The sequence below is a fragment of the Cibotium barometz genome, chromosome 21 (genome assembly GCF_041138505.1).
Source record: "Cibotium barometz isolate CiBa-2024 chromosome 21, ASM4113850v1, whole genome shotgun sequence".
Taxonomy (NCBI): Eukaryota; Viridiplantae; Streptophyta; class Polypodiopsida; order Cyatheales; family Cibotiaceae; genus Cibotium; species Cibotium barometz.
Window position 1 is genome coordinate 31,360,101 of NC_141066.1, and position 27,721 is coordinate 31,387,821.

The window sequence follows — 27,721 nt, forward strand, 5'->3', positions numbered from 1 at the left end:
TATTTTTGATCCTTTTGGATTTTGTAACACCTTCTTTCTATAAAAAGATCCTCTCCATCATACCCTTTTTTTCCCTGCTTTAGGCGAGGGGGGTTGTTTTGGTATGTTGATGTAGGCTGTCTTTGTCACCTAAGGCAGAACAAGACCAGCCTCTAAGCCATGCTTGTTAAGCCTTTAAGCCTTTTGTGCCATGCTCACTGGCCCTTGAGCCATGCTTACTAGCCTCTAAGTTTGAAGCAGGGAACACGTCTTGTGTCTTTTCCTGAGTTGGTGTACGGGACTATTGAAGGTAATCCATGCAACTCCACCACCATCACTTGCGAAGGGGGATTTGTCTAGTCTCGTGTCCTTTGTGGTGTGAACACCCCTTAGTTAGGTCTAGGTCAAAAGATAAGGCCTTTGTGCCGATAAAAGCATGTACTTGGGTCCTTCATTCTCATACAATGAGTTTCATTCAAGTTGTGCAATCTCTCTCTCTCTCTCTCTCTCTCTCTCTCCCCTTCACACTCCACCATGATGATGATATTTCGTCCTTCATAGTTCCATGTGTGACCCTATGGATGCCACAACACTTCCAAATACAACTCTTCAGTCAAAACTATTTTTAGTTTTGGTATGAAAGATACTAATAAGAAGTACACAATCTCGTTTACTTCCATGGGCTTCACTTCTTCTCAGGGTGAATGCATAAAGTAAACAAATGGCATTCGTTCCCTTTTGCACTTTCTCAAGCAGGAGACACTCGGATCCATCATCAATAAAACTATAAGATTTTCATATCACAATTAGGCCCACCACTTTGGTCTTCACTTGAGAAATATCATCAGTGTGAGGAGTGATAAGGATGTGAGACCTTTTCATGCTTGTGCAACATCTACGATATTTTACTTGACCTCCACATTGGTGGCCTCCCTCATGATATTCCCAAAAACAACTTTAATGCTAACATTTGATGAGGCCATCATATGAAATATATAGGAGGGTTGTGGGTAGTGTACTCTACTAATAACGCTTAGTTAAATGATGATTGACAAAGTGCAATGGAGCTTTTTCTCTATATTTATAGGAGTGGGAGAGGTATATAAAGATATATTCCTTGTAGTTTTGGATGTCCAAAAGAAACCTCTTTTTTATTTTTTGATAACAATAATAAAGACATCTTTCCTCATTTTCTAGTGCACAATAATAAAGGCATTTTCCATATTTTTTGGGGGAAGAGCAAGTATGTATCTTTTCTTTTTGTACGTGTGATTTTAGAAAAAATTTCTTGCCTACTTAAAGGCACCATGTTATTTGTGGCCCACCATGATTCTCTCTCTCCCTCATTCTTTCCCTCTCATTTTCCTATTTCCAAACATTTAATGCTCGTAACATGATTACCATTCATCACTAGTAGAAGACCATATTTTGTAATAAAATACCTACTTGAAAATTTAATGGACTAACAATATTCAACAAAACTCAACTTTAATCTCATAATGCAATATGAGTTCCTCCCATGACTAATTCCGGCTCCTTACCCTGTGATTGGTTTAAGTTTAAACCTCCCATCTCCTTTAGTTCAGCTCTTGTCCTTCGAGTGTCGAGCTCTTGTTTTCTTAAGCTCAACTCTTGTAACGGTCATTCCACCTTGATCATTCTTAGATCTAACTCTACTTCCTCTGAGGTGGGGAAGAATACTTGACCCATCTTGGTTGCACTTTCCATGTCCTCTCTCATTTGGGGGGTGCCAGTGTTCGACAGCCTTGAATTTGACGTTTGGATGGGCACTTCTTGTCTTGGACCAAGTCCAGCGCTAGTTGACAGACCCATGCCTGCAGACTGCGCTTCTTTGTTTGGAGACCAAAAAATCCCCGAGCGATGTCAATGATACCACTGGATCCAGTTGGGGAGGGTGGTTTCTTCTCTTCCCCAAACCCAGAGTACCTTAGCCCTTCTTCCATGGACTCTTCACTCTACTAGTTTCAATGGTGGTCAGGTTCCTTAGGACACTCAAGTGTGCTTATTTATTGAGTGACGTGAACTCACACTTTTTTGATAAGAAGATCTCGCGTGATTCGATGCACTATTGTCAAGTGTAAGATCGTCTTCGATGAGCTTTCTAGATCTTAAGTGCATGTATGTATGATTTGATAAGCTACTTTGATGACCTAATTTACTTTTGATGAGTTTCTATCGATCTGTTCCTGAGGCCGTGAGATTGCAGAGAATAGTTCATGACATGACGTGTCAGAAAACAGTTCACGTCGTGAACATTTTTTTGCTCTTTCAAGTGTTCAAAAATGTTTGCTCTTGGGGTTAGAATTCCTTGTCCTTGTTGTAGGTGTTACCTCTTTCTAGACCTTCGTAGCCTTAGCCTCTGACTATACCAAACTCGTGCATTGGATTGGACGAAACCATGAGTTTTCAGGAAAAAGTTCACATTGTGAAAAATAATGGGTTCACGTCATGAAAGTCTTCTAAAATGGTTCACGTTGTAATAAAAAATGGTTCACACCGTGAGTTCTGAAAATATTCACGTCGTGAACGAATTTCTACACCTTTCACGATTCTTGATTTTTTCAGACCTTGTGGCATCATAGGTGTTAGGATAAGGTTACCTATTTTTGGCAAGGTAATCCCGTGATTTGCGACGTTAATTGTGCGCTGATGTCAGGAGCGGTTCGCGACGTGAAGTTGCATTCACGGCATGAACATTTTCCTACAGTTTCACGTGGAAACTTCCCGCGTAGACTATTATGATTTTGGGTGCAAAAAATACTTATCCAATCGTTCCCAAAATGATTGTGCCACATCTAAGGAGTGGAATACAAGTTCAAGGGGGCACAGTCAATGGCTCCTTATTTTCTAGATTTTTATGGATTTTTGGAAAAGAAGAAAAATAGAACACCAACTTGCTCATTCATGTTGATGCTTCCAACGATGAAAATATCAAAATTAGTCAGAAAAAATAGTGAAGCTCTATTCCAAGACCACTCCACCACACATATACACAACAAACACAACCAATTTCACGTGATTTTTTACTTCCACACAATTCTTATCAATTCATTTTCTACACAATGCACTACCAGAATGCAAAGGCAATCATGAATCTTGTGTGCAATGGGAGCTGAAACTCCAAGAGGAAGGAATAAACAAAGGTGTTCCTTGATAGCGGTGCCAAAAATGTTATGGGCTACCACACCTCCAATAGGGAACTCAATGCATTCACCTAAAGGATGAGCAATAGATCACAACCATCGTAGGGCACTTACCAATGCTTTGAACTTGAGTCCCTTGAGGCCTCCTAGCTCACTTGTTAAGCTCTAAACCTCCAAGCTCTACCTCCACGGTGTCTCACCGTAGAGTTGCTCACACCATCACATAAGGCATTCACTCTCTCTCACTCTCCCACACAAGAATGAATCATACAAGCATAGAAGAGGTACAGTGCTAGAATGCTCTCTCTCTCTCAATCTCTCTCAAGACACAAGGAAGAGCTCTCTATAGCACAAAATGGGATTGTGTCTTTTCATTATGAGAAAATGCCTTGTATACATTTGGCCCTTACACTTGGGCGCCCAAAACTTACTTAACTAGGCCTTGTATACATTTGGCCCTTACACTTGGGCGCCCAAAACTTACTTAACTAGGCCTTGGGTGGCCAATATCTTATAATGTATAAGTTTTATAGTGCCGTTTCATGACACTTATTAATGTCCTCGATTGGAGGAGCATGCTTGTTAATCCAAAATGGCATGAACACTTGCATCCACCCTTTTAGGAGGTTTCTATTTGAAGGAAGATTTAGAGAGATGGGCCAACCTACAAATAACAAAGCTGCTTATGCCCACCCTCCATGTTTTGGTGATGGAAAATTGGATGGGACAAATTACACTCTTAGAAAGTTCAAGATTAGGTCATTCTTGATTCATATGACATGGGAAATTGTGATAAAAGTTGATAATATAGACCATACCACTAGATCTTTCTCTTACTTTGGTGGCATGGACGTGAAGGAATGCATATACACTATGTGCCTTTTTCACCAGCGTTATTGATTCGGTGATGACCAATATACTATCACAACTTATGAAGCACAGAAAGTTCTAAAGAACTAGTATGAGAGGAGGAATCAAACAAGGATTCAAAACCTTGAGAGGAGGAATCAAACAAGGATTCAAAACCTTGAGAGAATCATCTTGCAAAAAAGGCACTCTGATGGAGAAGCAGTAAAGCAGTTCATACCATGGGGCAAATAAAGAATTTGTAAGATCAGATGGTAGCAATGGGGATCACTAAGACTAGTAAAGAGCTAGCACATAGGTACATCGGGGTGTTGCCCCCAAAGTATGATAGTTTGGTGACCTCACTTAACACGCAAGAGTATAATGCACCTCTTACTTTTTGAGGAGTTTGGCATAATGCTAGTGGAGGAAAAGATGCATTTCAAATCCATAGATGGTAGCGATGCAACATTCTTCACAATTTCAAAAGAAAGCTATGGGGAAGGGCTCTGGTAATGCCAATGCTTTTGAAAAGAAGAAGAAATCTAAGGCAAAGTGTTTCTACTCTATGATAAGACTAGTCATGTGGTCAAAAAATATAGATTGAAGGAAGAAAATGAGAACAATGGCACTTTGAACCCTTGGAAGGAGTCCTAGACTAGTGCTAAAGCGAAATTGGAGTTTGTGGAAATATAAGAAATATGTGCAAAAGTAAAAAAATTCATGAGTATCTGATGATGGGGTCATTGGATAAGTACAAGGCAAGGCTCATGGGAAAAGGGTTTTTAACAGGGTGAACCGTTCAACTTTTAAGAGACATTCACACCATGGCTAGATTAATCACTATTTGTATTGGTTGCTCATGGGAAGTCACCAATATTGCAAATGGATGTGAAGTCATCATTTCTAAATGGCCATCTCAAGGAGGAGGGTTTGAGATAAGCATTTCTAAATGGCCATCTCAAGGAGGAGGGTTTGAGATAAGCATTTCAAAAAAACAAAGTGTCCTGACTTTGAAAGGCATTATACGGGCTTGAATAGACCTCTCGAGCATGGTACTAGAGGATAGATACTTTTTGTGGAAGTATTGGTCTTTCTAAAAATAGAGGGACTAGGCTTTCTCTACCAACACAAAGAAGAAGGGTAAGGATTCTATAACAACAAAGGGAATGTAGCCAAACAATACTTTTACTAGCAAGCAAATACAAAAATGGCAATCTAAAGACTAAGGAAAAATCCACTCATACTATAGAAATAGAAGAGTTTGTTGTTAAAGAATTGTGCAATGAGACAGCTAATAGTGTAGCACGTAATGATTCTCGGACCATTGATAGTGGGCCTTCTCAGCACGTAACGAGTCACAAGGATTGGTTCCTCCCTAAAGTCTATGGGAGATGGCATCATGGTGGTAGCGAGTAATGATGTAAAGACCCAATAAAAGGTTCAGGTACTATTTCACTTATGTCTAAAGAAGGTTGTATAAAAAGTCTTTCAATTGTTCTTTAAGTTTCAGATATAAAAGAGAAACATCCTTCTATCTCATCAGCCATCATGGGCCATGACTTGCGGGTTCACTTCGACAAGAATGGTGTAGTTATTCTTGATGGAGATGATAAGGTCATTACATAGGCCATTCTAAGGAATAACTTGTATGAGCTTTTGGTGTTTGCAGAGTCTAGATCGACTTGGGTAGCATCAAACTTTGGCATGAGAGATATGGGCATCTTAGTATGGAGACATTCTTTTTAGAGATGTAGAAAGGTAAGCTAGTTACATTTGCCACTAATTTTTGACAATTTAGATGTATGTGAAGCTTGCATGATGGGTTAGCAAGATGGGTTAGCATAGCACTGGAAACCCTTTCCACAAGAGGCCAATTTTAGGTTTAATGCTCCTCTTCAGCTCATATATGCTAGCCTTTGTGGAAGATGAGTATAAATGCATTTGGATTTTCTTCCTATTTTTTCACATTGATAGATGATTATAGTAGGAAGATTTATGTGTATTCTTAGTCTTTTAGAACGTTTAAGGAATGGCTTGCATTGGTTAAAATTGAGACATGAAATATTGAAGCAGTTTAGAACAAACTGAGAAGGAGAATTCATGTTTTGATGAATTCTTGAGTTTCTTGAAAAAAAGAAGCAACTCACTCGTACACAACAAAATGGTGTTATAGAGAATAAGAATCGCACTATTGTTGAGATGGTAAGGAGTATGTTGAATGGGAGAAATGTACCTAAATTCTTTGGGATGAGACAGTTAACCAACTGTAGCAAAATGGTGTTATAGAGGGCAAGAATTGTGTAATTATTGAGATGGCAAAAGGAGTATGTGAAATGGAAGAAATGTATTTAAATTCTTTTGGGATGAGATAGTTAACATGTATATTCTCAACAAGAGTACAACGAAGGTCGTCAAAGGGCTAACTCCATTATGGGCCTACTCGGTTAAGAAACCTAAATGTGCATAGAGTCGAAGGGATATCAACGGCTCTATAACCTTCAAGCTCTATATTGATCCTCAAGCTCTATATTAACCCTCAGGCAAAGAAGATCGTAGTGATCCATGATGTGGTATTCCAAGAACAACCACATTGGATGGAGGAGGAGATTCATTCTTCTTCATCATAATGTAACAAGCAACACAACCTCTGCATGTAGCTAAGCTTCCTCACATTTTGATGGAGGTTTGATGAAGGGCAGCCCCCTCCATTTCCTATGGACATGGATTTTGAAGAAGAAGAATAAGAGCATGATGTGCCATAAAAAGGTCAGCCATTCCCTAAGTGGTACAAGAAACTTTTTGATGGAGCAAGCAAAAAGAGGCTCAAGAGAATCTTGTAAATTTTTCTCTCATGAAAAAGTTACTCAAGATTCAAGAGCCTACCACCTTTTGAAGCACAAGGGGATCTGAAGTGGATGGTAGCCATGCAAGAAAAATATGACTCCATCATGAAAAATCACACTTGGGATCTTGTAGATCATCCTCCAAGGTGCAAGGTATTATCATTAAGTGTCTTTACGAAGTTAAATACAGATTTGATGATACTTTGGAAAAGTACAAGGCATGGCTAGTCGCCAAAGGCCTTGCATAAGTCGAAGGTTTTGACTTTCAGGAAACTTTATTCTCCTATAGCTAGGTTCACCATAATCCGTATTATTCTTGCATTAGCAATGTAAGGGGTATGACATGTTCTCTAAATGGATGTAAAATATTCTTTCCTCTCCCAGGAGAAGTTATATGTGGAATAGCCACAAGGCTTTGTGGTTTCCTAGTTCTAAAAGCAAAGTTTGTAGGTTATAAAATGCACTCTATGGGCTGAAGCCAGAGGATTGATGCTTACTTTGTGAGTATTGGTCTCTTCCCTTGGGACGTTATCGACTTGTACCACACGAGGAGATTTGGGACGTTATCGACTCATACCACTCGTGTGGACATTTAAAAGGTCAGACATATTAATGACACGTCAATATGGTATGTACTATCTGCTCACTCCTCTCCTTTCTTGCATGTGTTTGTTTTTTTCACCTCTGAAGTCTCTGACAAAATAGCAAGAGCCAAATGCCATCGCTGCTACATCCATCATCCTCCGAGTCTCCAACTACATCAGCCTCCTCAACACCCCCCAAACTGAGCCAAACGCCATCGGCCTCTACATCCATTGCAGGTATTTTAGAGTTCTTTTAGACCTTCTATTAACGTTTTGCTGTCTGTTTTGTGAATGTTGATAATGGTGTCTGTATAAAGCGCTTAGGGTTTCATTGGGGTCCTTCTGGTCCCATATCACTTAATACTGACCCCCTTGGCTCATGTTGCCCGCTGGTCTAGTACCAAACGATTAGAAAGTCTCTTTGTACTAGCTCTCTTGTGGAATGTTGCCCACGGGTTCAAACCCCATAGCAGGCACAAACCATGCACAATGTTGGTCATGGGGTCAATATAAAGCGATTAATAGGCCTGTGAATTTCTTTTTAATTGATTCTCGTTTTGGTACCGACCCCACTATGATATCTTGTGGTCCACGGGCTCAGTACCAAGCAATTTCAAAGGCCTATGGGTTTTGTCTATGCATATCGGTACCGACCCCACTGTGATAACGTTGGTCATGGGGTTAGTACCAAGCGATTCTAAGCCCTCTTGACTCCTGTTTGTTTCATATCACTTTGGTAGCGACCCCATTGTCATAATGTTTTTCATGGGGTCAGTACCAAGCGATCCAAAGGCCTACGGAATTCTATCTGCTTTATATCCCTTGGTACCGACCCCACTGTGATAACATTGGTCATGGGGTCAGTAACAAGCAATTCTAAGCCCTCTGGACTCTTGTTTGTTTCATATTGCTTGTTTCGGAGACCCCATTGTCATAATGTTTTTCATGGGATCAATACCAAGCGATTCGAAGCCCTTTGGAGTCCTGTTTGTTTTATATCGCTTGGTAGCGACCCCATTGTCATAATGTTTTATATTGCTTGGTGGCGACCCCATTGTCATAATGTTTTTCATGGAGTCAGTACTACCAAGCGATTTAAAGGCCTCCGAAATCCTGTCTACTTTATATCGCTTGGTATACCGACCCCACTGTGATAACGTTGGTCATGGGGTCAGTACCAAGCGATACAATGTACTATGGAATCCTATTTGTGTTATATCGCTTGGTACTGACTTTTTAAATGCGTTTCTCATCACTCTTTGTTTATTTGTTTAGATGGCTCGTACCAAGGCAACTACTCGGAGGCTTGAAAGACCTACCGAGTCACTACAGGCACAAGGTAGAACAAGGAGGTATCAAGCTCACATGGCAGTTTTGCAGGAGCTTCATCGCATTGAGCGACACATGTAGCCTGCGATATCCAGGCTCCCTTTCTAGAGGATTGTGTGTGAAATTTGTGAGCAATGGAGTATTGGCATGCAGTGGCAAGCATCTACATTATTATGTCTTCAAGAAATCACTGAGGACTGGATCATCGAGTTTTTTGAAGATGCTTACTTTCTCACCGCTCATGCCCATATGCTGACAATAATGCTGAGGGATTTTGATACCCTTCGTCGATTCTGGTACAGATACAACCAGATGCTTGTTCCTGTTTCTGTAAGCGATCCTTGAATGCGGCATATCCTTACAGTTCCCCCTCTCCATCCTAGTACAAGGCCATCTGAGAGCTCCCGTGCTCCTCATCACGACGACAAGGACATCCGTTCACAGAGTAGATTAAGACTAGAACACCCCAGTGATGATTCTCCTCAAGCAGAACCTCACATACAACTAGAACTGGAGGCACAACCACAACCGGAGGACCAACCACAACCGGAGGCTACTACAGCACAGCCACAACCCTCCTGCTGAAGTTGAATTTGTTACAAAAGAAGAAGATGTAGACATGATAGAGAGGGAATTAAGTCTAATTAAAGCAGCGAATATCAGAGAATTGAGAGTTTTGGAGGCTGTTGCGCTCAGTTAGAGCGGCATTTTCACTTCGGGGCCAAAGACTTGTCAGGCATTTGGATGGATTCGATTTACATGTTTTTGTTAAATTTGCAGCAATGTGGTGAGCTATGGTGGATCAAATGCTAGAATCAACATCATTAGAAAAGAGATTAGATGATAATTAAGACGTGATTAGTGAGCAATTAACTGATAGCTTAATGTAGGCATGGATAATCAAAACTAACAAATTCTCATTAGGCCAATGCCTCAATTTATAGAGTTTATATCCAAAGCATCTAATCCCTTTGATCTCTACTTGATTCACTCCACCTCTTTTGCTTGATTCTCTCCACCTCTTCCCAGAATATCTCCACACCTCCTAAATCTTCTCATGCTACCCTTTATTCTCTCCTAGTAGATACTTCTCACCTTTTCACAGCTTCTCTCAAATTTACAGATTCTCTTTTATAGCCTCTTGCTAAGGGCTTGTTCTCGTACGCACCCTATTCACTTGTATATTTCAACACCTCCCCTCAAGTGAATACTCTTAGCACACCTGGACCCTATACTACCAAGTTTCCCTCTTACTTGATAGTCTGTGACCAGTGCCTCAAGTCCCTAAACTCATAGTCCTTGACACACACACTCTCTCTATGTGTCCAAGGCTACTACAAGTGCTCGTGACCTTGACTAAAGTGCTCACACATACATCTACCACATGGCCTACATCATCGGTGGCTTAGAGGTGGTTTTACTTTGTTGGGGCAGGCTACATTGGGTTGTGGGGTTTCTCTCTCTCTCTCTCTCTCTCTCTCTCTCTCTCTCTCAAAAAAGATGATCTGACTCCACTTCCTTAGGAGCCTCCATGAAGTTTGCTGATGTCATTCCTTCTCCACTAGGTTTGCTATAGCAGTCTCTTGCCATGTGTCCTGGCTTCCCACAGTTGTGGCAAGTGAAGATCCTTCCTCCTACTCCTCTTCCTCATCCTCGTCCTCAAGAGGATCCCCCTCGGGTGGTGAAGAATGCTTTTTCTTCTCCAGTTGTTGAGTCCAGCCATTTCTCCTCTTTGACTCTGGTCTCTTGCTCTAGTAGAGCTCCTTCTATCTCGTGCAACTTCAATTCAGGTATATTCTTTAATGTTGCTATACAATGTTTTCATATTCACCTTTGTCCACACTCTTTAGAAGCACTGCTAGTACCTCATCATCTTCTGCCTTTTTGCCAATGGGCTGACAATTGTTGCTTAATGCTTTTATATTTGTTCAAGTGTGTGATTAAAGGTTCACTTTCCTTCATATCCAGTTTGTAGAATTGCATTAACAGATTTATCTTTGAATTTTTTGCTTGAGTGCCAAATAATTTATTGAGTTCATCCCATGCATCTTTTGCCCATTGTATCCCTATGATGTGATGAATGATTTCATCATTTAAACTGAGTGCGATAAGTCCTAATGCTTTCTCATTCCTACTCTTCCACTCGTTTTTCCCACTCATCTCTGGGCATTCATCTCTTCCCTAAACTAGCCCCCACAGATTTTTCCTCATGAGCAAATACATGGTTTTTGTTTGCCATGTATAAAACTACTCCCCATTGAATTTGGCTATCTCTTGTGTCGTGCTCATGATGGTGTGAAGGGGGTCTTACCTCTTGTTCCAATTTCAAGATGCAAGGGCAGTGTCTACCCTTTTAAAACTCAATTTGGTGTTTAGGTGATGATTACAACAAATTTATCAGCATAAATTTACCACAAATCTGTACTGAATGGTTGGAGTATCAAACCATCTCCGAAATCCAATCTGAAGTTATAGGGATCTGTATCAGATACCCAATGGTTAATTTGAACCCTCAATTGTACCAAGATATAGTGATGAGTGTCACTGATTAGCAAATTAATCCTTTGTTTTGTGTGCAAAAAATAGAGTATGCGGGGAGTCCAGATCTGGGGCCTTAGAGTTCAAATGAGCTCAAATCCTTTCAAGGCCATCAATAGCAGTTAGTCTAGTAGAGGATTAAGCCAAGAAACACAAGATTTGACCAAACAACATTGAATGCTTAATCTCTGTTTTACCAAGTCACTTGCAAATTTGATGGAGAGCTTGGATCTCACTATAGACTTGATGAAATAAAAAACTATCTTCACCAGCTTGTAGAGCACCCTTGAAAACCCCTGGGGCCAAGAGGAATTAGAGAAATGTCTTCTGGTGTGCAAACAAGATCTCAAATTTCCTTCAGAAAAAAGATGCCTAAAAAAATGTGAAAATCTGCAGCGTGCGCCGGTGTCGTGCGCCGGCGGTTTGCTGATGTGATTGGATGGGCTGAAGCACAAGGGGTATGGCTATGCTTGGATAAAAGGGTTTGGGCCAATTTTATGTGTGAAGGGAGAGAGAGCTCCTCCACCAGCTGGGGGTACAGAGGCTAATTGAAAAAGAGGTTTTTAAAAAAAACTTGATTATCTACTAATCTTGATTAGCTAGGTGATTAACAAGATAATGGGCTCATAAATTTGATGGATTCTAAGCTAGGCTCTCATACCATGTTAAATTTGCAGCAATGTGATGAGCTATGGTGGTGGATCAAATGCTAGAATCAACATCATTAGAAAAGAGATTAGATAATAATTAAGATGTGATTAGTGAGCAATTAACTGATAGCTTAATGTAGGCATGGATAATAAAAAACTAGCAAATTCTCATTAGGCCAATCTAATCCCACTGATCTCTCCTTGGCTCACTCCACCTCTTTTTCTTGATTCTCTCCACCTCTTCCCAGAATATCTCCACACCTCCTAAATCTTATCATGCTACCCTTTATTCTTTCCCAGTAGATACTTCTCACCTTTTCACAGCTTCTCTCACATATACAGATTCTCTTTTACAGCCTCTTGCTACTAAGGGCTTGTTCCCGCACACACCCTATTCACTTATATATTTCAACAGTTTCAACAGCCTCTTGCTACTAAGGGCTTGTTCCCGCACACACCCTATTCACTTGTATATTTCAATAGTTATTGAGGAATAACGCAATGAAAATCACATATAACATTATCAATATTTTACTATGGTATGTATAGTATATATAATGCATGATGTATATAGTATGATGCATGACTGAGCTGTAAGTACCAATGGACTAATTCTTTGTCCTTTTCATTATTGCCTTTAGGTATTGTATATTACTACTACTAGAAGAGGTCCAAAACTGTACATATACTGTGGATCCTCTCATTTCCACAGCATTACAAAATGATAACTCATCATTTTTGAGCCTTATGTCTTGGTTTGAGCCAATGAACCTCGATTTGGCAAGACTTATTTTCACGGCTTACCATGAAGAGTGAGTCTCATGTTAAGTTTTAAATTAACATCAAATATTTGGTAATCTATATGTGTTTTCTTTAATAACACCTATGTCCTCTTTGTTTTTTTTAGCCGCACTAGAGTTTGCTTTTGTACGACATTGAGTAAAATATGTGTTATTTTGCAAACTTTGTTCAACAATATCATGGCCACGTTAGAGAGTAAGTACCTATTGACATCTCCGTCTTCCACAAGCATGTAGATTTATTTAAGTAGGATAAGATGATGCTTGTTTTTTCGACCTCTCAGATGTGCTCAAAAATTTGTATATGCATTGGAACATCTCTTAACGGAGCTGAACCTTATACAAAACATGACATATCGTAGGATAAGGGTGCCAGCCCAGCCCAGAGATGTCAGCTATGGGATGGAGGACGGCCCTAAACGCCTACCTTTTAATAAAGAAATTTTTTGATATTCTTGATGTAAGTGATGTTTGCTAAGTGATGTTTGTAACGTAGACTTGCATAATCTAATATGTCCCTAACAAATCTTTTCTCTATGTACAGGAAATAATTCTGAACAAATATGCTCCCTTGCACATAAAATAGTTCAGGACCAAAGCTGTACAAATAAATACTTTAGCAGTCCTTGATCGTGTAGAAGAAGAGATCAAGAGGGCATATGAATTTGCAAGGGAAGCTACAGAGAGAGTACGTCAGCGAGACGAGAAGCAGCAAAGACAATTTGAAGCACATGTGGCTTCCCTCAATGATTATGACAGGTTGCAAGTTGAGGTGGATGAATGGGTGGAATCCAGGAGGCAGGTCGAGATGCAGGCAGCAGAGAGGGAAAGAGAAGAAAGACTATGGGAAGAAATGAAAAAACTGCAAGAGGAGAAAAATCGAAGGCTGCCCCTCAGTCCCAAGCACAGTCAAGTTCTCAATCACGGCATCGCTTCCGTGCCCTAGAGTCTTCTGATCGACGTTAGCATCATTAGACTTTTATTTACATTTGTAACATTAACATTAATTTTGTAAGAGACCTGACATTGTTTTGTAAGAAAAAAATCTTTCATATATTAAATTGCTTTTAGAGTTATAATGTTTTGATTTTCATCATTCAATGACTAATTAAGTGAATAGTATGAGAGATAGATTCTTTGCAGAAAGTCATTTTCTCTTTTTGCCTTGTAAGAGACCTGACATTGTTTTGTAAGAAAAAAATCTTTCATATATTAAATTGCTTTTAGAGTTACAATGTTTTGATTTTCATCATTCAATGACTAATCAAGTGAATAGTATGAGAGACAGATTCTTTGCAGAAAGTCATTTTCTCTTTTGGCCTTGGCACCTATAAAAAAAGGGGTTTTGTTAGTGGTATCTTACATAATGTTCTGCACAACATACTAAATGGTGAATGTAAATATAAATGGTTTACCTTTTTAGTATCCATTGTAAATGTATAATCTTTTGGCAATTGTTCAATCTCCTTATATGTAAGGTCTTCTCTAATTTGAGAAAGAGATGTTTTAGATAGTGTGTTCAGCATTACAAGCAATTGCCCTTCCAAATATATCTTCATTACTAGAGGCATATTCTCGGGATCTGACTCTAAATCTTGATCTAATGGAACAAGGTTGCCATTAACATAATGATATCTGGTGTAGTGAAAAGTTGCAACAATGAAGTTTTGAGAGCCAATACTGTACTTGCAAACCATTGACTTCTTCTCCAAAATAGAAATGATGTCTTCTATCTTTCTCCTATCCCAACCATTGTCCAAAAAGTCTAGTGCCTTACTTGACTAAACATTGTTGAAGTATTTCTTATTTCTTCATCAAAGAAAAAATCAACAAACACTTCAATAAGCATAAAAATAGTAAGCTTGACATTCTTTGTTGCACAGATGCCTTAAGAGACTTCTATATGTCGTGATATAACCTGATCCTATAACTTTCACTTGTGAAGTTGGCAATGGCCAATATTTGCTTCCAAATAATGGGAGGGGTAATGGAGTCAACAACCCCATCCACCAGAAGATATGTTTGGTTCAAAGTAGTGCATATCATAGAAAACTATGTCGTGGTCTGCAAGATCTCTATGAGTTCTTCCTTTGTAAATTTGTTCTCCTATAGATGCATGGAAAGCGTCAAAAATCCCACTTATATTCTCTACTGGTTGCCAGTCTATCCTATTGGATGGATAAATATCTGCATAAAACCAAAAGATTAGACATTTTTAAAACAACAATTAGACACTTTTAAAACAATAAGGAGACAGGATTGAATGGATAAAAAGTAAGCTGAACTGACCCAAAAACAATAAGGAGACAGGATTGAATGGATAAAAAGGTAAGCTGAACTGACCCAAAAACGGTCAAAAATTGACCAAACTGATCTGGAAAATTCTAGAATCAGTTTGCTTGGTTTGAGGCTCACTTTTTCCTATAAATAGAAGCCTCCCCCTTTGTAAAAGCTTAATGTTGTTTATGCACTGTTACTCTACTTCTGCCGCGCCCTGAGCCATCTACATTGAATTTCTTGATAATTCAATTGTTTTTGGCCTAATCCTCTCCAAAGTGAATTGGTGGCCACTCTTGCTTCAAACAAGAGTAGAACCCTCAATCCCTCAAGCCAAAGGAAAGCTTACAAGCTCCATGTAAGCTAGTTTTTCTAACTTGTTTAATTTTTAAATCTATGGTTTTCTTGATTTTCATGTTTTACTGTTGATTGAATTAAATTCTAATGTTATGCCTTTGAGGAAAAGGCCACCCCTTCTCTTCCTTACATTAGAGCCTTTCTTAATCCTAGAAAGATTAACTAAAAGATTGATTAAACTTTTCTTATTGTTTACTCTCTTGAATTTTAAAAATTGTGTAGATTAGAGTCCTATACATCTAATTCGGGTTAATTTAAGTCAATTAAAGATTTCGGTTAATTTTAGTCAATTAAAGAATGATAAAAATGAGAAATGGTGAGCCATACAAAGGAGGTCATGGCAAAATTTTCTAGAATTTTGTAGAAAAGAAAGTTTGTTTTTATGTTATTCCAAAATAGTAATTCCCACCATTTTTGCATCTAAAAGAAACTCCATGTACATATTCACCTATGAATATGCATGGATATCACTGACATTAATTATTAGAATTGATTTTTATGCATAGAAAGATGCATAATGGAAATTTTTTTATTATAAAAGTGTTATTCTCATTAAAATTAATTTCTATGCATAGAAAGATGCATAATGAAATTTTTTTAATTATAAAAGTATTATTTTCATTAAATTTAATTTCTATGCATAGAAATTAAAAGTATTATTTTCATTAAATTTAATTTCTATGCATAGAAAGATGCATAATGGAAAATTTTTTAAATTATAAAAGTGTTATTATCATTAAATTTAATTTCTATGCATAGAAAGATGCATAATGGAAATTTTTTTATTATAAAAGTATTATTCTCATTAAATTTAATTTCTATGCTTAGAAAGATTACCCAGGATAGACAGAAGTAGTATGTAGATAAGAAGAGGTCAGACAGAAAATTCGAAGAAGCAGATATGGTCTTCATTCGAGTACGCCCCAAAAGAAGTTCTCTATCTCTTAGGAAGTACAAGAAGTTATCCCCCAGATACTGTGGGCCATATCTGATTACAAAGAAAGTAGGTGACTTAGCCTATGAACTTCTTCTATCTCCTTATCTCAAAGTACATAATGTATTTCATGTTAGCCTACTTAAGAAGTATGTACCGAGCCCGAATGAAGTGCTTAATGATGATGAACTCTTAACTTCTTCAACCCAAGGGCAGATGGAACTCCAACCTGAAGAAATCCTTGATGTTCGAGAGAAGGTTCTCAGGAACAGAATTCTGAGAGAATTATTAGTCAAATGGAAGTTCTATCCTTTTGAAGGTGCCACCTGGGAGAAAGAAGCCGAACTGATGCGCGATTATCCCCAGTTTGTGAGATGAGGACATCTCGCGTTTTTCAAGTGGGAGAGGATGTAAGATTCCTCCCCAACCCCTCAAGATGTCCAGTTTATTCCCCTGTAATCAATCCCCTTTTCAGAATAATAAAAGATCTTGTTTTTGCCTGTTTTGGCCTAGAGAGAGAAAATATTCTAGAGAGAGATAATTCAGTTTTTAGATATCTTTGGATGGAAAAATATTTGCACAAAAGACCTAAGCCTAAGGGTCCATATTTTCTGAAAATTTTGGAATAAGGTTCTTATGGACCAACAAGATTAATCCAAATGTAGGGAGGAGATAAATTGAAGAATAAAAGAAACCCCCCCAAAAATGAGTAAATGCTTACATAAGATGAAGAGTGGACTAAGGAGCAAAGAAAATAATTAAAAAACTAAATTGACACCTCAGGAGTGAGGATATCCCCTCATGAAGTAGGCACCTTTTTTCTCATCATTACTCCCCATTTTAAATCAATAAAATGAGATATTTCATCTCTCCTCTCTTCTATTTCAAAACTAGATCCAAAAAGTAAGCTGAACTAACCCAAAAACGGTCAAAAATTGACTAAATTGATCTGGAAAAATCTCGAATCAGTTTGCTTGGTTTGAGGCTCACTTTTTCCTATAAATAGAAGCCTCCCCCTTTGTAAAAGCTTAATGTTGTTTATGCACTGTTACTCTACTCCTGCCCTGAGCCATCTACATTGAATTTCTTGATAATTTAATTATTTTTGGCCTAATCCTCTCCAAAGTGAATTGGTGGTCACTCTTGCTTTAAACAAGAGTAGAACCCTCAATTCCTCAAGCCCAAGGAAAGCTTACAAGCTCCATGTAAGCTAACTTTTCTAACTTGTTTAATTTTTAAATATATGATTTTCTTGATTTTCATGTTTTACTGTTGATTGAATTAAATTCTAATGTTATGCCTTTGAGAAAAAGGCCACCCCTTCTCTTCTTTACATTCCATCCTTTCTTAATCCTAGAAAGATTAACTAAAAGATTCATTAAACTTTTCTTATTGTTTACTCTCTTAAATTTTAAAAATTGTGTAGATTAGAGTCCTATACATCTAATTTGGGTTAATTTAAGTCAATTAAAGAATGATAAAAATGAGAAATGGTCAGCCATACAAAGGAGGTTATGGTAAAATTTTCTAAAATTTTGTAGAAAAGAAAGTTTGTTTTTATGTTATTCCAAAAGAGTAATTCCCACCATTTTTGCATCTAAAAGAAATATTCTAATTACTACATGTACATATTCACCTATGAATATGCATGGATATCACTGACATTAATTATTAGAATTGATTTTTATGCATAGAAAGATGCATAATAGAATTTTTTTAATTATAAAAGTGTTATTCTCGTTAAATTTAATTTTTATGCATAGAAAGATGCATAATTATTATTTTTAATTATAAAAGTATTATTTTCATTAAATTTAATTTCTATGCATAGAAAGATGCATAATGGATTTTTTTTAAAATTATAAAAGTGTTACTCATTAAATTTAATTTCTATGCATAGAAAGATGCATAATGGAATTTTTTTATTATAAAAGTGTTATTCTCATTAAATTTAATTTCTATGCTTAGAAAGATTGCCCAGGATAGAGAGAAGCAGTATGCAGATAAGAAGAGGTCAGACAGAAAATTCGACGAAGAAGCAGATATGGTCTTCATTCGAGTACGCCCCAAAAGAAGTTCTCTATCTCTTGGGAAGTACAAGAAGCTATCCCCCAAAAATTGTGGGCCATTTTGATTACAAAGAAAGTAGGTGACTTAGCCTATGAAATTCTTCTGTCTCCTCATCTTAAAGTACATAATGTATTTCATGTTAGCCTACTAAGTGCTTAATGATGAACTCTTAACTTCTTCAACCCAAGGGCAGATGGAACTCCAACGAGAAGAAATCCTTGATGTTTGAGAGAAGGTTCTCAGGAACAGAATTCTGAGAGAATTATTAGTCAAATGAAAGTTCTATCCTTTTGAAGTATGTACCAAGCCTGAATCAAGTGCTTGATGAACTCTTAACTTCTTCAACCCAAGGGCAGATGGAACTCCAACCAGAAGAAATCCTTGATGTTCGAGAGAAGGTTCTCAGGAACAGAATTCTGAGAGAATTATTAGTCAAATGAAAGTTCTATCCTTTTGAAGATGCCACCTCGGAGAAAGAAGCCGAACTGATGTGGGATTACCCCCAATTTGCAAGATGAGGACATCTTGCGTTTTTCAAGTGGGAGAGGATGTAAGATTCCTCCCCAGACCCTCAAGATGTCTAGTTTATTCCCCTGTAATCAATCCCCTTTTCAGAATAATAAAGATCTTATTTTTGCCTGTTTAGAGAGAGATAATTCAGTTTTTAGATATCTTTGGATGGAAAAATATCCTTTCTTATTAAAATAAATTCCCCTGAAACAGAAGTTTAAAAAGAAATTCCTAAGGTGCATTAGAAATAAATTATAATCTGCACAAAAGACCTTAGTCTAAGGGTCCAGATTTTTTGAAAATTTTGGATTAAGGTTCTTATGGACCAATAAGATTAATCCAAATGTAGGGAGGAGTTGAAGGATAAAAGAAAACCCTCCCAAAAATGAGTAAATGCTCACATAAGATGAAGAGTGGACTAAGGAGCAAAGAAAACAATTAAAAAACTGGATTTTGACATCTCAGAGTGGGGATCTCCCCTCATGAAGTAGGCGCCTTTTTTCTCATCATTACCCCCCATTTTAAATCAATAAAATGAGATATTTCATCTCTCCTCTCTCCTATTTCAAAACTAGATCCAAAAAGTAAGCTGAACTGACCCAAAAATGGTCAAAAATTGACTAAACTGATTTGAAAAATTCTAGAATCAGTTTGCTTGGTTTGAGGCTCACTTTTTCCTATAAATAGAAGCCTCCCCCTTTGTAAAATATTAATGGTGTTTATGCACTATTACTCTACTCTTGCCCTGAGCCATCTACATTGGATTTCTTGATAATTCAATTGTTTTTAGCCTAATCCTCTCCAAAGTGAATTGGTGGCCACTCTTGCTTCAAACAAGAGTAGAACCCTCAATCCCTCAAGCCAAAGGAAAGCTTACAAGCTCCATGTAAGCTAATTTTTCTAACTTGTTTAATTTTTAAATCTATGGTTTTCTTGATTTTCATGTTTTATTGTTGATTGAATTAAATTCTAATGTTATGCCTTTGAGGAAAAGGCCACCCCTTCTCTTCTTTACATTCCAGCCTTTCTTAATCCTAGAAAGATTAACTAAAAGATTGATTGAACTTTTCTTATTGTTTACTCTCTTGAATTTTAAAAATTGTGTAGATTAGAGTCCTATACATCTAATTTGGGTTAGTTTAAGTCAATTAAAGAATGATAAAAATGAGAAATGGTCAGCCATACAAAGGAGGTTATGGCAAAATTTTCTAGAATTTTGTAGAAAAGAAAGTTTGTTTTTATGTTATTCCAAAAGAGTAATTCCCACCATTTTTGCATCTAGAGGAAATATTCTAATTACTCCATGTACATATTCACCTATGAATATGCATGGATATCACTAACATTAATTATTAGAATTGATTTTTATGCATAAAAAGATGCATAATGGAATTTTTTATTATTATAAAAGTGTTATTCTCATTAAATTTAATTTCTATGCATAGAAAGATGCATAATGGAAATTTTTTTATTATAAAAATATTATTTTCATTAAATTTAATTTCTATGCATAGAAAGATGCATAATGAAATTTTTTTTAAATTATAAAAGTGTTATTCTTATTAAATTTAATTTCTATACATAGAAAGATGCATAATGGAATTTTTATTATTATAAAAGTGTTATTCTCATTAAATTTAATTTCTATGCTTAGAAAGATTACCCAGGATAGACAGAAGCAGTATGTAGATAAGAAGAGATCAGACAGAAAATTCAAGAAGTAGATATGGTTTTCATTCGAGTACGTCCCAAAAGAAGTTCTTTATCTCTTGGGAGGTACAAGAAGTTATCCCCCAGATACTGTGGGCCATATCCGATTACAAAGAAAGTAGGTGACTTAGCCTATGAACTTCTTCTACCTCCTCATCTCAAAGTACATAATGTATTTCATGTCAGCCTACTTAAGAAGTATGTACCAAGCCCGAATCAAGTGCTTAATGATGAACTCTTAACTTCTTCAACCCAAGGGAAGATGGAACTCCAACTAGAAGAAATCCTTGATGTTCAAGAAGGTTCTCAGGAACAGAATTATGAGAGAATTATAAATCAAATGGAAGTTCTATCCTTTTGAAGACGCCACCTGGGAGAAAGAAGCCGAACTGATGCGGGATTACCCCCAATTTGCGAGATGAGGACATCTCGGGTTTTTCAAGTGGGAGAGGATGTAAGATTCCTCCCCAACCCCTCAAGATGTCCAGTTTCTTCCCCTGTAATCAATCCCCTTTTCAGAACAATAAAAGATCTTGTTTCTGCCTGTTTTGACCTAGAGAGAGAAAATATTTTAGAGAGAGGTAATTTAGTTTTTAGATACCTTTGGATGGAAAAATATCCTTTCTTATTAAAATAAATTCCCCCGAAACAGAAGTTTAAAAAGAAATTCCTAAGGTGCATTAGAAATAAATTATAATATGCACAAAAGACCTTAGCCGCCTAAGGGTCCAGATTTTTTGAAAATTTTGGATGAAGGTTCTTATGGACCAATAAGATTAATCCAAGTGTAGGGAGGAGATATATTGAAGATTAAAAGAAAACCCCCCAAAAATGAGTAAATGCTCACATAAGATGAAGAGTGGACTAAGCAGCAAAGAAAACAATTAAAAAACTGAATTTTGACACCTCAGAGAGTGGGGATCCCCCCTTATGAATTCTCATCATTATACCCAATTTTAAATCAATAAAATGAGATATATCATCTCTCCTCTCTCCTATTTCAAAACTAGATCCAAAAAGTAACCTGAACTGACCCAAAAATGGTCAAAAATTGACCAAACTGATTTGGAAAACTATAGAATCAGTTTGCTTGGTTTGAGGCTCACTTTTTCCTATAAATAGAAGCCTCCCCCTTTGTAAAAGCTTAATGGTGTTTATGCACTGTTACTCTACTCCTGCCGCGCCCTGAGCCATCTACATTGAATTTCTTGATAATTCAATTATTTTTGGCCAAATCCTCTCCAAAGTGAATTGGTGGCCAGTCTTGCTTCAAACAAGAGTAGAACCCTCAATCCCTCAAGCCAAAGGAAAGCTTACAAGCTCCATGTAAGCTAATTTTTCTAACTTGTTTAATTTTTAAATCTATAGTTTTCTTGATTTTCATGTTTTACTGTTGATTGAATTAAATTCTAATGTTATGCCTTTGAGGAAAAGGCCACCCCTTCTCTTCTTTACATTCCAGCCTTTCTTAATCCTAGAAAGATTAACTAAAAGATTAATTAAACTTTTCTTATTGTTTACTCTCTTGAATTTTAAAAATTGTGTAGATTAGAGTCCTATACATCAGAATGCCACCTCATGATGAAACCTCATTGAAAGAATATATATATTTTAATATATTTAAACTAATTATTATAATAGTAAAAAAATGAGCCGAATTGTAAATTTGGATATGTTTAAACCTTTTTTATTTTCTCTCTCTAAGCTGAGTTGGCACTTCTTACAGGGCCCAAAATTGAGTCCACATTTCTCCTAAAGTTCCATCATCAGCTGTGGTGTCCTCTTTGATGTAATCCATCTCTTGTAATGATAATAAATTATTGATTTTCACATTATTTTGATGCAATTTTGTACACTTAACTTGGTGCTATGACATTGTTTTTTGGTATTGATGTAACATTTTAGATAATTGACTTAACAATAGAGAGAGATGGATCAAAAAGGAGAGGGAGAGAGAGAGATTGAGGGAAAGAGAGAAAGTTTGAGTGAGAGGGAGACTATGTTGTTGTCTTTGTATGCCATAAGTCATGTGCATAGATATTTTATATTTTTATATACTTTCAAAAGTTATTTTTATATTATATTTCTAAGATCTTATAAATAGAATAGATATTGTCATGTTGTTCCACTACTCTTTTTTTTTGGATAGGTACCACCCCCACCCACCCCTTATTCATAGGTTGGGCATAAACTATATTTTCATGGGTTCATCCACCAGTCCCTTTAATAATACGACATTTGCAAGCATGTTAATTAAAGATCTTGCATATTTTATGCACCTCAGAGGAAAATAACAAAGATCAGATGCCCTTATTCATAGGTTGGGCATAAACTCTATTTTCATGGGTTCATCCACCAATCCATCTAATAATACGACATTTGCAAGCATGTTAATTAAAGCTCTTGCATATTTCATGCACCTCAAAGGAAAATAACCAAGATCGGATGCCCTTTTGGAGGCATGGACAACAACATCTGAGCTCTACAAGAAGTTCACAACAGAGAAGGTGGTAGACCTTGTTGCAAACAAGAACATGCTAGAGGTGAAGGCCGCAAATAGCCATTGCGATGTGGAGAGCCTTTGGTATCATTTAAGAGACAAAAGAGGCTCCTCTTTGAGGAGAAGTTGCTGCCTTCTCACTGCAAATTTGGGATAGTTGGAGTAGTCCAAGATGATAGTTGAGACCCAGTAGTACGTCCCATATGTTTTCATGTATTGTTGCTTGTGTTCAACATCTCATAGGTGTTTGTCATATATGTGTTGGTATCCACAGGATCACACATGGAGCTATGGAGGATGAAATAAAGCAGGGGCAAAAAGGGTATGATGGAGAGGAGCCTTTTATAGAAATAAGGCGTTACACAATCTAAAAGGATCTAAAAGATAAATAAGTCAGATTTTGGGGGACCTGCGCAGAGAACCCAAGACTCAATATAGGAAATAGATAATTATGGAGAGATTAAGATCCCCCCTCGATGCTAGTGTAGCTCCTTTTGCATCTTCGCCCACTCGATGGATACTTGAGTCGGGAGCTCAAGCATGAATATAGAAGAGGTCAAAGAAGATCCCACAACAAAAAAGATAGGTGCTATGGAGTGATGTCCATCTCATATGCAATGTAGAAGGGCCCAAAAGGTAAGCACGTGAAGGTTTCCATGTGAATAGCAGCTAACAAGCTTTGATGAAAACACCTTATAATTGTATGGATAAACGAAAATATACCTTATCTCCAATCGCCGACGTGGGCTGGCTGACCACGTCGGCGCGCTCGCAGAGAAGAAAACGCAATGGATGCAGGCTGCCGGCTAAGACTCTAGAGGTCAAGATTTTAGAGCTACAAAGATGAAAATGCTGCTGCTGTTGGTGATGGTTGTAGCATGAAAACACAAGGCTTCACTTTCAGAAAACACACGATGATGATGGCGACCCAAGCTCTCATACCATGTTGGTATCCACAGCATCACACATGGAGCTATGGAGAATGAAATATCATCATCATGGTGGAGTGTCTGAAGGGGGGAGAGAGAGAGAGAGAGAGAGAGAGCTCAAGTGATGATTCTATCACTACTCCTAGCTCTCATACCTTACCTGACAGTGTTCGTGTGAGTTTAGTGCATATATTTGAGCAGTTAGGCATTGCACATGAGGATGGTGTTGGCTTTATTGAGGTGAGAACTCGTAGGAGAGAGGTAGGATTTTGCATATGGATCTAGACAGTTTTGCATTTATCTTCAACATTTTCTTAGATCCAGTGTTAATGGAGATAGACCCTACCTATGAGGATGACCTTAGTGACCTTGCAAATTTTGGGGATAGTAATTTTATGGAGGATACCACTTATCTATACTTTGTCAGTATTCAGTAGTAGATGATCTTTATAGTGACCCTACTCTTGTCTTAGGGTTTCACACACACCTAGAGTATCTTGCACATGAAGATAAAGCTCATGGGTCAGATCACACTCATGTACATATAGATGCAATGGATCATGCCTTTGACTTTTTCAGTGGAGCTATGTGGAATAATGGCATGGGTTCCCATTTGATCCTACATAAGACCAACCTCGAGATAAGTTCATTTAGCTCCTACATGATCCTATGTTCTTTGGAGCCGGGATATTCATCTTCGGGTCCATTCTATGCCACTTGAGATATATTAGATGATTATGTGACACAACACTCACATGCACCTATGACACACCTTTGTCTTGGCTTACATGATGATTCTTTTGCACCAGGACCATTCCACATTCTGACAATGAGTGATGGTTACATTTGGTGGACACCACGGATGTTAGATTTGCATTATGGTCATGAGGATGGACTTACGAGTTTTCCCTTCGACCAAGGAGCTACTACATTGACATTTGAGATCTGTGATGTGCACCATATCTATCCGTTTGACCCAAGAGGATTGACCAGCCGCATCATTGACATTGGCTCTCTACATTTTCCACTCGATCTAGGTGGTTCTAAGACCATTGCTTTGGAGTCATATGACTTGGATTTCTCTTTTATCCAAGTGGATCTAAGACCATTGCTTTGGAGTCATATGGCTTGGATTTCTCTTTTATCCAAGCGGATCTAAGACCATTGCTTTGGAGTCATATGGCTTGGATTTCTCTTTTATCCAAGCAGTTCTAAGACCATTGCTTTGGAGTCATATGGCTTGGATTTCTCTTTTATCCAAGCGGATGCGGTTTCTCTTTTAACCAAGCGGTTCTAAGACCATTGCTTTGGAGTCATATGGCTTGGATTTCTCTTTTATCCAAGCGGATGCGGTTGTATGGATTACTCATTTTTGGGGCAACATTTGTATCTTTTCCATTTGATCTTGGAGGATACCCGACTATCCTCATCATACAGGAGTCCTATATCGTTTCCATTTGACCCAGGGGTCGTGAGATTCATGTATTGGTATTGGTTCTCTATGATGGTGATACTTTATCATATATTTGGCTTTTTGTATATAGCCATTGTATTTGTTTTGTGCATGACCACCCTTTGATTTTGAGGACAAAATCATTATAGGAGGGGATGGTTTGTAATGAAGTATATTTGATATGCACATGCACATGGGGGATGGGGCCGCATTTGGACGTAGGGTCATTATTACATGTGTAATTTTGGGAGCCTTAGGCTATATTAGGCATAGGGCTCATGGATATTGAACCTTTTCACTCCTTTTATTATATAGACATCTATGTCTTCTTGGAGCTCATGCCCAAGATTCCATGGTGACCATGACCCATGTATTGGACTCCATGTAAACGATGTCCCGTGATCCCGACTCCACGTTAACGAGTCTTCTCTCTCTTTCCTCCCTTCTTTTATATAAATTCTTAGGTTTATCAAAAGTATAAAATACTTCTTCCAGAATATCTCATAGTGGTCCAACACATGTTCCACATGTGATTAACACATAATCCGTTAATCATCGCATATATCCGAAATAATATTAGTCTCAACACACACAACTAATTAAACACATTAATCCTAACTATATCATACAAGTGCACATAGATGATTAAACATATTAATCCTAGTAAATGATATAAATAAAAGGCGTATCCAAAATAAAATAGTGGGCATCCCCATAGAGGTTATGACTAATATTCCCTCTTGCTCGGGTTGCAAACAACACGTAATTGACCTTAATTATGAGGATGGTATGAGTGGATGAGATTTTGGTAAGAATGGAAAAACTTTTTTGGCATCCATTTGGTATCTCCTATAGGATGATTCTTGAAAGTCACAAGATACTTAACATAAGTGTTGCCTATGTGTGTGTAGTGATAGTCTCATGGTCAATGATAGACTCACGCACAAGATCTTTTTCTTTATCTACTACTAATTCATGAGGTTCTTATAATATAAGATGAGAAGGTAGAGGTCCTCTAAAAGGTCTCAAAAGTCTAATGTGAAAAGAATTATGAATATTCCAATTGGAGGGTAGCTCTAACTTAAATGGATTATCATTTATCTTGGCAATAAGCTTGAAAAGTCCATAAAATCTAGGAGCTAACTTTACATGTTTGGTCTCTATAGACTTAAGTCTCCTTTCTTTACACAATAGATTTAGGCATACCTGGATGATAAAAATACCTTCATGTTTAGAACTACCATCTTGCTCGGGAGATAAGTCATCATCCTTTGCACCTTCCTCGTCATCAATTGTGTTGACTCGTGCAATTTGATTGCTTCTCTTCTCCAAGAAATTGGGTGCAATATGTCCTTTTTTGTCAATAATCGTAATATGTAACAACATAAGGTACAAGATCTTGCTTTTTCTTTGTGTCCTTTGTAGCCAATTTTGGTAGTGATGTGTGTGAAAACACTCGGAGCAGATGGGGCACTTTTTTCCTCTTTAGGGTGTTTTCTCCCCCCATGCTACTATACACCCATCTTGGTGTATACTTATCATCTTTTTATAGCACACATTTATTATCTATCTTTCATCTCATTGTGTGCTTCCTTGAGCTTCTCCACTATGTGTGGGCATTCGTGCAACCCTATTTTTAACATTTGGTATCAGAGCATACTTTCCTCACCCCCTATGTTGTTGCTTACCCTTTACCTTGAGTCGCATGTCTTCTTGAATCGGATCAAGGAGCCCTTCTGGGAGAAGAAAGAGGACCATGAAGTGTGTAGTACTTTGTAATATCGTTTTTTGATCATATTTTTGTTCCGGGTGCATTTTGGGGGCCGTTCCCATGGTTTTTTATTTTTAGTAGCAGAGACATCTTGAGGGACTAGATTTGCACTATTCTTCATCGGATTCCAGAGTAGTTTTGTCAGATTTACTACAAATGGATGTGCAGATACATGAGAAAGCATCAATAGACACTCACCACACCAGATCATGTCTATGGGCTACACTTCAGTAGCATCGATCTTTGTATCTTACCAGTAAAATTTCTACTCACTATACTCTGCATTTCTTTCATACACCTTGTAGGTCTCCATTGTTAGCGACCTTATTAGTAGCCACCTTGGTTGCATCAAAGGAGCACTCATCACTTTGTAGGTTGGGTGATTACTTGCTTGGGTATTATTAAAATGGTAAGACAATGATGTATTTTGGAGGTTATTCATTGAGGATAAGCTTAATGGGACCAACTACCTGT